Consider the following 11,927-nt stretch of genomic DNA (forward strand, 5'->3'; position numbering starts at 1 on the left):
GCGCTGCAGAGGCTGCGGGCAGCTTTGCAGCCCAGCGCTCAACCGCTGCGCCACCAGGGGAGGCCCAGATTCTTTCAATTTTCAATCCATAATGCCATCCCAGTTGTATCTAAATCAGCACCTGATACTGGGGATTCCCTCATGCATTTTACCTTCTCCATTCTCCGTTAGTTAATTCAGTTTTCCTTTCTTCCTTACATTATTAAGTCTTCTATTATCTTTTCTTCCCTTAGTTTGCTTGCCACATACTTATCTCCAAACAGAGTATTTCCTTCCCAATACTAACTGATCTTTCTCACTTTGCACTGCCCCTTGCAAATACGCACTCATCCCCAACCATGCACAACTACAAGCAATTGATCAATTCATTTTTTCACTTCTTTTGCTTCCCATCCTCCTTTAAAACTCTAAGTGTTATTTATTCCAGAAAGCCTTTTTAAACTTCCTGCCGCTTCAGATGTGCATAATGCTACTATAAAACCAAACACACAGTTTCTTCATTAGGTATCATTTCTTTGTGTCTTTCCTCAGATCTCTGAAGGGAGAGGTCGCAACTTTCTAAACTCTGGTTGCTTAAGTATAATATGACTGTTGGGAGTTTAGTACTCAGACACATTTGTGGGAGTGAAAAAAGGGTGATTACAATAGAAATCTTAGCAACCTTTTGCAAAGCTTGTAAATTACATTGTATTTTTGAATTGTAAAGTGGAACTTGATAGTAAATGTGGAAAACAGACTATGTTCTCAGTAAATGTTTACAGTGATGAACAAACTTTACTAACTTTGAAAGGAAACTGTCCTATAAAATTCTCTGTTCAAGTTATGATTCAAGGGCCTTCCTGGTGGCGCGAGTGGTTAAGCACCGCACTATGAAGCAATCTGAAGCCTCTGCAGCACAAGTTCGCTCCCCAGCCGGCCAAGGAGCAACCCACATGGTGAGGCAGACCTCTCCTGTCTTGCCCGCTGCTCCCCTCAATCTGCCTGTTCTGTTCCCCTGCTCTGTCTCTGGTGAATCCTCTTACCCACCCACCCCCCACCCCGCATCTCTGGCCTGTACGCCAGCTCTTGTATGCATAAATAAATAAATCTTTTTTTAAAAAAGTTATGATTCAAGTACTTTCTAGGAAATTGTCAAAGATATAACCCTCAATTAAAGAAGCTTCCAATATGTACACACATTATGTGCAAAGGAAAAAAGAAATCTCTAACAAGCTATAGAGAATTAAATAACTGAAATATACTTAATAAGTATTAGCTTTTTTTTTTAGCATTGTAAGGTGAAATAAAAACGTTTACCTTTTCTGAATTATATTTTTAAAATAGAATTATATTCCTTTAATTTTTTCCCCCAAGAATATCAAACCTAACTGATGACACACACATTCTGAAAATAATATTCCGATACAAAGGCCATAGCACAGACCAGGGATCAAAAGTCTGTGTTTTTCATAAAGAGTTAACAAACATCCAGTTCCGTGAACCTGACTTGCAGCAAACCAGCTCTTAAGTTTCAAAAGACATGCATTTTCAAAATGTTCAACCAATACTAAAGATTTATCTCCAACTTGAAAACAAGAGTGAAGCTAAGCTCTAATCAAGTTGTTTATCGAAGTGATTGAGCTGGAAACATCGATAAGACTGTAACTGTATTTCTTGAGAAAATGTTGATACAGCAACTAAAAGTTGGGAAATGCTGGATTAAACAAATCTGAACAGGCTTTTGTCTTCTCCATTAGGTCTTCTCAAGGTCTTAATATAATAATTAAAATTTTGCTATTTCCCAAATTTACCTGATCACAAAATTGCAAACATTCTCCAAACAGGTACCTTTTTTTGCTTCTTTTTCACAAATGAGAAGTCTTATTTAAAGGAAAGCAATTCTGAGAGTTCAGTGAGGGAAATGCTAGCCTAACAAAAAGCACTGAGTTGCAAGGAAATCTTAACAGCTTTAGAAAGAAAATAAAAACCCACTAAATTGGAACTTGGCAAAAAAAAATTAAGATTTTATTATTTTTGCATAGAAGAACTGGAGTGTAGGCCAGAGGTGGGGTGGAGGTAGGGAATTCACCAAAGACAGAGTGGGGAGCAGAACAGGCAGATCTACTGAAATATGCTGCTGAGGGGAGCAATGGGCAAGACAGGAGAGGTCTGCTGCGCAACCAAATTCTTACAAAAGTTTACATATTTAAGGCAGTATTAAAAATAATCTCCCCTAATGAGTCCCTTCTATGCAAGGTTTGCAGAGGATAGCTGGTTTGCTGGAGGTTTTCTTACTTTTTTTTTTTTTTGGCCTGACACAATCATAAGTAAATTTTCAATTAATATCATAATTAGAATTGTCTGGATCCTGTAGGGTTTATTTCTAGATTCAGTAGCTGACTCACAGGAATCTCTTGAATGTAAACTAGTCACAGAACTATGCTCCTAATTCAGCAACCTCTGATAGATGTGCTAAATTCACTTTCAAGCTTCAAATTATATTACCAAATCTAGAAATGGGCCAACATATATTTAGGAACAAACCTCTACTTATTGTAAGCATAGTCTATTTTTATAACATAAAACCCACTATTTTAAAAAAAGCACAATTCAGTAGTTGTTAATACATTTACCGTATTAAACAATCTTCACCATCATCTGATTACAAAAAATTTCCATCACCATCTCCCAAAATATCTTGTATATGGTAACAGTCACTCCAAATTTCCCTATTTGCTAACAACCACTAATTTACTTTCTTTATGTATTTCCCTATACTGTACATTTCATATGAATGAAATTACATGTGACCTTTTGTCTGACTTCATTCACTCAGCATGTTTTCTAGGTCCGTTCATGCACCAGTTTTTTCCTTATTGTTTAATAATATTCCATTTTATGAACACACCACATTTTATTTATCCATTAAGGGCACTGGGGTTAATTTTTCCCTTCGATTATGTGAATTACCCTGCCATGAACATTAGTGTACAGATTTTTGTGTAAACATATGTTGTCAGTCTTCTTGTATATGCACCTAAGAGTGGGATTGTTGGGTCACATAACTTATGTTTACTTCTTTGAGGAACTCTCAAAATACCTTCCAAAGAAAATAGCAACACTTGTATTCCAATCAGCAATGTAAAGTTCCAATTTCTCCATTTTCTCACCATTTGGTATTTCCCCCAAAATACAAAGAATAACTCAATAGTAAAAGGTTAAATAATCCAATGAAATCTGTACAATGTATAGAAATAATTCTCAAAATCAAATACACAGATGGTTACATAGCACAAGAAAGGGTGCTCAACATCCTTAGTCATCAGAGAAATGCAAATCAAAACCAGAAGCTACCATGTCTACTTCTTTTGAACTTAAACAGACCACCACCCAGTAATTTTTTCCTTAATTTTTCTTAAGATTCATAGTTAGCTCCAGGAACCTAACTTCACCAAGTATTAAAGAAACATGGTAGTCTTTATCCTCTTGTTAGTCTCAGAATAGCTATTATTTTTAATCACAGATATTGATAGTCCTTTACCCATTTCACTATTAACTGTTTCTTCCTCTAAGCTTCTACTTCACATACATTTTATCAGTCTATATTGTTCCCGTGTGTTCCCAAAATATGTGATAACCTTTCCCCACCCAGAGGAAAGTAACTGTTCATTTTCAACAGAAACGGCATTTAATGACCTATTCTTCATGAACTATTTCCAGCCCCTCTTTACTATCACTTTCTGGTCTCCTACCATTTTATAATTTAATCTTTGATCCAAGAAAGCTTCATTCTTAAATGGGTCATTTTTCTTTTTAAAAGCCTGAATTTAAAAACTGTTAAGCTTAGTACAGTATTAAATAGAAAAAGAGGTAATGCTGAGGAGTCTATGGTGTATCAGACAAGATCTTTAACATTTTTGTTGCTAAAGCGCATGTTAATCATAGGATAATCGCTGCAATTAGGTTTTTAAGAAGTGCTTCTAACATGTGCACAGTAAAACACATACTCATGTCTTTAATGAAACACTGGGAGAAGGACCTTTAGAATAGGAAGTAGTGACCTGCTTAGTTTTTTTCTGTCTATACTATCTCTGTAATGACAAAACCTCACAGGTCAAGTTTAGCTTCAAAAGAAAATGAGGGAGGTGGTTCAAGATGACGCCTTGGAAGCTCCTGGGCTCGCCTCATCCCACAAACACACCAAATCCACAGCTACCTGTGGAATATTCGTCTCCGCTGACTACCTGAGGAGGAGCTGAACAACTCCGTGAAAACAAGGAACAAAAGGACCCCAACAAAATGAGTACAAGTGGCAGACACGGTGCGCCAGGAAGCCCAGGCCGACCCGGAGAACCAGCCGGGAGGCGTCACACACACAGGCTTCTCCCCGAGAGCTGAGGTGTCCAGGCCCCACATCAGCTCGCCAGCCCTGAGACCTGCACCAGAGGCCCCACATGAAAAAACAGACCAGCCTGGAAACCAACATGGGGAGCACCACCTGCAAGCTCAGGGAACCACTCCCCGGGGCACCCAGCGCAAAGCGCCTCAGTCCTACGGGAGACGCCGCGGACCCTGAAGCATCTGCCAAAGGCACAAGGGCCTGCAGGGACACTCCCTGGGGACAGAGGCACCGGCGGGTGCCCTTCCTGCGCTTTCCTTACCTTTCTGTAGCCTGGCTGGTGTGCGCCCCGCAGCAGCATCGCCTCCCCTCTCCGCATCTGCTTGCACCCCCTCCGGACACCCCCTTGAAGAGACAGGCCGTGTTGCACTGCGCAGGCGCCAGCCACGTGCTGCCCAGGGCACCTCCAGGTGTTTGTGGTTCTTCTCAACCAGCCAGAAAGCAGGCTGGGGAGGGCGGGCTGGATAAGCAGCCAGGTGGAAGCGGACATAGGCACTTGACACGGAAAGGGAGGCAAGACCTCTAATTGCCCAGGGCTACCTCGCTTCACCATGTGTGTGAAGCTGTCTTCCCAACATGCCGCCCCTCCAGGACTGCTCTTTCAAGCTCCCGGCCTCCTCCTCACCCCCCCTATCCTTTTGCATTGTGCTCTGAGGGTCAGCAAGGGGTGTTTTCACCAGCAATGGAGGTGCCGCATTTGGTGGCTCTCTGGTTGCTGCATTGGAGGCAGGTGCCCCAGCAATAATACAGCACACGCCAGGGGAAACACAGGTTAAGGTAACAATTCCAAAATCAGGAAGAACTTTCCCATTTTGATTTCCAGGACCCAAGCCACTGTTTCATTAAGTCCTACAGGCTGGGGGTAGGATCAGTCAGGGTATTTACTGGGACAGTCCTCTAGTCTAGACCCCCAGATGGTTTTCTGCTTTGATACTCCATTCTTCCTTCTATCATCCCTGCTGCCTGCAGATTATAGGGGAGATGGAACCTCCGTGCAATATCATGTTCTCTTGCCACATTTCATGACCTTTGAAATGTAACCTCCACCCTCCTATCACTGTCAAGCTGATGTCATGTACTCAGTTTCTTTAATCCTTATGGTGACAGCCTGGTTTGTGTGGCAACAAGGGGAAGTATAGGTTAGGTCAGGTGCAGTGTCCACATAAAACAGGGTATATTTAAAACCCTTGCTCAGAATGCAGGGACCAATATATTTGTTTTGCCAATCTCTCACCAGTGGGGAACTTTGGTGGATGGTCCAAGGTTTTTGGCAGTTGCTTGGATGTTTAGAAAACAGAACATGTTATTACTGTAGTAATTAAGCTAGTATATTTTTAGGGCAATCAACAATCCTTGACAATACATCCCACTAGTCATAAACATGCCCAAATTATGTGCACCTGATCTGCTATATGTACTGGGGTTTAACAATTTTTTTTTTTTTTAATAGAGGCATGCTTTATTTATTTATTTATTTGTTTGTTTGTTTCTACATGCACTGGGTACAGTCAGAAGCGCGGGAGGGTGAGAGAATGCACCAGAGCCAGAGTAGGAGCAGAGCAGGCAGAAGGACCGAAGTACACTGCTGAGGGGAGCAGCGGGCGGCAGGAGAGGTCTGCGCGCCATGCGGGACCCTCCTCCGGTGGCTGGGGAGCAGCCGGGGATCGAACCGGCGCCACAGAGGCCGCGGGCAGCTTCGCAACCCAGCGCTCAACCACTGCGCCACTGGGGAGGCCCTGTACTGGGGTTTAAAAGACAAAAGGGGGCCTCCCCTGGTGGCGCAGTGGTTGAGCGCTGGGCTGCGAGGCTACCGGCAGCCTCTGCAGCGCCAGTTCATTCCCCAGCCGCCAGCAAAGGTCCCACAAAAAAAAGACAAAAGGAATGTTAAATAATACAGTAATTAGTTATTACTCATGTGACATCATACATATTAAATGTGACATCATACATAGTAAAAGGGGGTAGTGGAGCAGTAACAATGTACAGTTTTAAGATGAGTTCAAATTAAAGTTGCTAACAATTTACAATATAGCATTATACACATATGATACTGTAGGGTAAGGTAAAAAGTATCAGGCTTTTCTGCCCTCCTGCCATTAGGATAGATGACGGAATCCTGCGGTCCTGAATGCATGCCTGATGGAGGACACCTGGAGTAGGGGGTGGGCATATGTAGATGGGATTCACTGGGCCGAGACTGTGCTTTTAGGGGCAGCGTTGCCGGGACGCCAGCAGACGCTGAGAGAAGCAGAGCAGCAGGGAGAACGCCGGAGAACCCAGAAAGAGTGAAGACTTGCTGGGGACTGGGAGGCCTACCAGCCTCCCAGCCCCCAGCACCTCTATCTGCCCTGTACCCAGTAAATCCCAAAAAAAGCCTGCAAAAGCCTCTGAGGGCTCCAGGACTCTGACTCCTCCCTTACCCGGTGTAAAGTCAGGAAGACCACAGGGCAGGTTTTCTGATCCCATGCAGACCAGGTAAAGGAGGAGTCAGAGTCCTCAGTGGTTTTTGCAGGTCTTTTATTGGGATTTAGCGGGTACACAACAGGCAAGGGTGCTGGGGTGCTGGGAGGCCTGCCAGCCTCCCAGCCCCCAGCAAATCTTCACTCCATCTGGGCTCTCTGGCGTTCTCTCTTGTTCTCTTCTTCTTTCGGCTTCCGTTCGTTCTTGGCTTCTGCTGGTGTCCCCATGACGCCGCCCTTAAAAGCACAATCTGGGCCTCCCCGGTGGTGCAGCGGTTGAGCACTGGGTTGCGATGCTGCCCGCAGCCTCTGCGGTGCCGGTTCATTCCCCAGATGCTCCCTGGCCGCCAGAGGAGGGTCCCACATGGCGCGCAGACCTCTCCTGCCACCCGCTGCTCCCCTCAGCAGTGTACTTCGGTCCTTCTGCCTGCTCTGCTCCCTGCTCTGGCTCTGGTGAATTCTCTCACCCTCCCGCGCTTCTGACTGTACCCAGTGCTTGTATAAATAAATAAAAATAAATCTTTAAAAAAAAAAGCACAATCTTAGCCCAGGTGAATCCCATCTACCTATGCCCACACCCTACTTCAGATGCCCGCCATCAGGCATGCATACAGGACCACAGGGTTGCATCATCTATCCTGATGGCAGGAGGGCAGAAAAGCCTGACATTTTTCCTTACCCTACACCCCATCTGCTGGGATCATAGAAAACCTGCCCTGGGGCCTATCCTGCCCTTAAAGATATTATATATGAACCTTATGGTAATCACAAATCAAAAACTTTTAGTAGACATCAAATGATAAAGACATATAAACATCTTGTATGTCAATGACATTTCTATTCAAAAATGAAAATATAGAAAGTACTTACACGAATCATTCCACGTGCATGTTAAATCATTTTCTTCCTAACAAAGTAAAATAAGATCATTTTCAAATGTACACTTTGATCATTTTTGCATCCTAATAAATACAGTATCATATATTTGCTTTAAAAGGGGTTATTACAAGTGAGAAATACATCTTTGCATGACATTTTCAGATTTATAAAAATGCTTTACTTCCCAGTTTAGAAGAATATGCTGAAGCATACACAGAGATGTTTGAGAATAAATTATGAGAGATCATATCGGCAATACTTATTTTAGAAGCATATTTCTCTTGCTGGAATTTTGATGAATGTCTTCAATGTATATTTATGCATATTAAAAACATTTGAATTCATCCTTGACTACAGTACTGCTTCTCAAATATTGAGCTTTGGAGCAGACCTAAGAGGTTTCATTAAAGGTGATTGTGTCTTGTTTTGGTTTATTTCTGGTATTACAATTGCCCCTATTCCACATCCTAGGTGGAAGAAAATCAAGAAAACTATAGCTCCTTACTTGCAAATACTAATAATACAAGGGAGGTTGAAATGTATTTTTCTCTCCTTCCACCTTATTTTCTTCAACTGTCATCTACATTACATAACTTGTTCTGCTTCAGGGTTAAGAACATTTTCATTTCTCCCTGAGCATCATTTCAGAAGGTAGAACCTAAACCTCAGAAACCAAGGTGTCCCAGGAGAGGTAGCTTTTTGTTTATAATCCATTCTCAACACACCAAACTATCAATTTCAGTGAGAAATATTCAAGACTAGTATCCATGGCTTGAATATTGAAAGGACTTTTAAAGAGAAGTTGATTTATTTCATTAATAAGATGCTACAATTTCCTCTTATGTATTCTATCTCAACATGTGGTCCTCTATTAAGTATGCTGCCTTTTGATGATCTACATTTGAAAGGGTATGCAAAGTATTTTTGCAGATATTTTTCATCTCCCCTCACTGCTAACAGATTAGGAAAATGAAATGTGTTTTCTCTATTACTGATTTTTATCATTTTCCTGTGGCAAATGCAGGTTCTTATCTCTTGACTCTTAACACACATATCAGCATGTTCCTGTTTCATTTGCTATCTCATTAAACAGAGAGCTAAAAATGGGTGATAAAATGTGCAGTGGGCTCAAAGGACTGTCCCGAAAACCCTGTTACTCCTCCTGAGCACATTGCACAAGTGTGACACCAATTCTCTGTGTCAACATCGAACCTGATGGTTGCCTGGATCTTAGGACCACAGGCATAACTCTTATCCTTCCATCTTTCTAAGGGTCATCTGCAATAACCAGACCCAATGTTCGATCCCTGGCTTTGCCTTTCAACTTTCTCCATAGCACTCATCATCCTTTGACATAGTATAAATTTTAATGTTTGTCTTTTTTTCTATCTATTTCACCTTAAACTCTAAGGCACAGAAAGCAAGAGCTAAGAACATAGCCTGGTAAATAGAGGTGATTAAATTTTTGTTTTCTATGTAAATTGTATCTAAGTGCCCAGGACATAGGTGACAAATTTTCCCAGAAATAACTGACTGAGATACTGATTGACTGAAGAATAAATAAACTTAGACCATACAGCCAGAGAATTAAAGAGTTGAGTAGAAACTTAGACTTGAACCTTCTAGCTTCAACCTTCTAGCTTCAAGGATAAGGGGGATGACACCCAGGCTGTAATGACTTAAGAGTGAGAACTAGTGACTCTCATATAAGTGAGAAACAAGGTTTAGATGATGCTCCAGCTTTCTGATCTCTGATCTGGCGTCCTGCCACATCTTTAGATTAATTTTAGAAAAAAAAAAAAAACTAAAGAAGTACATTTCATATTACTCTGACTTTTCCTTTATATACAAATATTTATGAGAATATTCGAATAAACCACCCTGCATCTCAGTTTCATGCCACAGTCATTGTTAGAGCTTAAGCATCGGTAGCTTCTGGCTTTAGGCTGCTTTATTGTGAAAGCCCCTGCAACTTGTCTCTCGGCTGTTCAATATTACTTCTCACTATATGAGCCACAAGTGATCTTTTTAATTCCACTAAGCTGCTGAAGCTAATAAAAGTAAGGTCTTTTTGCCTCTCCAGCTCTCCTCTTGATGCAGAAATATTTTTTCTATGTTCTTTTGCACTAAATCCTCTTGTTTCCTAATTATCCAGAGGATGGAAAATCAAAAGAAAAAAAAAAGCATCTGTGTCCAGCTCCTACTGGAACAGGAGAAAATACTTTCCAAACGATTTCTATTTTTAAAATAGATTTAATAAGTAGAAAATCTCCTTAACTTCAACCTTTGTATATTATTTGCCCTTTAAAAGTCAGTGAAAACAATCTTCATGCTTGGAATAGGCAAAAGAGAAATTCTGGGTTTTTGCTATAATATTGTTGGTAGGGATGGTTCATTTGTTCATTTTTAATCATTATATACTTCATAGCAGAATAGAGTATCTTTTTAAAGCCATAAATAACTAATAGTTTTAACTTGAGTGGGTATAAAGATAATTGGTTTTATTTTCCCAGTTAGAGATAAACAGAAGTAAAAGTGCTTTTTCTAGGGTCACATAGCAAGAAAGTGGCAGAATTGAGCTTTTAATTCAGGTCAGCCTGATTCAATACCTAAGCATGTTTGACTATGCTATGGCCATTAAGGAGAGTTGTCATTCCCCTGATGAGTAATACATGTTATTCCTAAGCTAGTATTCTTAAAGAAACTACACATTTTAAAATGATTTTTATTTATTTTGTTTGTTTCCATTTTTTTAATCATTGATTTTTTTTTATTTCATCTACCAAACCACCTGGTCTTTATGTATTTTTAAATATTTAAATTGGATCCTAGAAACAAAGGTACTCAAGATTGAAAGTCTCCAGAGTCATCAAATTCAAGATCAGTCTGGCAGCTTAAATGTCTTTCATAATACTGGATAACTAGCATCTGATTGCTTAATGGACAACTTAAGTTACAGGGAATTTAGTCTTTCCATTCAAAGTAGGAATTAGTATAATGCTAATTATTAGAGCAGCCATTTATTTTGATAAATGTTCTTTATCTTTAAGGCTTTGAGTTGTGGTCTTTAAAAGCAGAACAAAACATAGTACTCTAAAACCTTACTCTATTTGGAAAGGGGAAGGATGTCCAAAATTCAAGCGCAGGCCTGTGATATTGCCAGGTTAATAAAATAACCTTGATGAGCTTGATCTACTTGTGGTCCAAATTCACTCTGGTCCCTGCCAAGCTTTGATGCCACCTGGTGGTCAATGCTATATGACAGATACTATGATGTGTGTGTAGGGAATTCAGTTGATTACGTTCTGGTAAAAAGATACATTCAAACAAACAGTGACGTTATATTGCAAATTGTGATCATTTCAAAAGGGAATAGGAACAGTGATAAACAGAGGATAGCACAGGGCCTCCCCGGTGGTGCAGCAGTTGAGCACTGGGTTGCGAAGCTGCCCGCAGCCTCTTCAGCGCCGGTTCGATCCCCGCCACCGGGTGAGGGTCTCACATGGCGTGCAGACCTCTCCTGCCGCCTGCTGCTCCCCTCAGCAGTGTACTTCGGTCCTTCTGCCTGCTCTGCTCCCTGCTCTGGCTCTGGTGAATTCTCTCACCCTCCCGCGCTTCTGACTGTACCCAGTGCTTGTTTAAATAAAATAAATAAATAAAAATAAATAAATTTTTTAAAAAAAGAGAGAGAGAGGATAGCACACAAAAAAAAAAAAAACCTAATGGAGAGAAGTGAGGGAAAGCCTCTTTGAGGAAGTAACATTTAAAACTTGATTTGGGAGTCAGTCTTATCGCAGTTAAAGGAAAGGGAAATAGCAGATGCTGACATCATCAGGAAATAAAAACAATGTCTTAAAAACTGCAAGAAGCTCAATGACTCTGACAAATTGTTAATAGGAAGACAATGAGATTGGAGAAGCAGCTAGATACCTGGAATTTGAAGGGTTTTGAAGTTTTCAGACTGCAATAGGAAGCATTAAGTTCAGGATGATACTGGAATGACAAGAGTGAAAGCAAGGAGACATTATCAAAATATGGCAGTGGTTTGGGCAAGTGGTATACTGGTGTCTTGGTCCAGAGTGGTAACGATGGATAGAAATAGACACCCAGCTGATTTGCTGGGAATTTGCTTTCTTTTCTTTTTGTTTTCTGCTTTTTTTTTTTTTGAGATTTATTTATTAATACAAGGGCTGTGGTACAGGCCAAATGTG

This window comes from Talpa europaea, assembly GCF_964194135.1.
Source record: "Talpa europaea genome assembly, chromosome: 13".
NCBI classification, from domain to species: domain Eukaryota; kingdom Metazoa; phylum Chordata; class Mammalia; order Eulipotyphla; family Talpidae; genus Talpa; species Talpa europaea.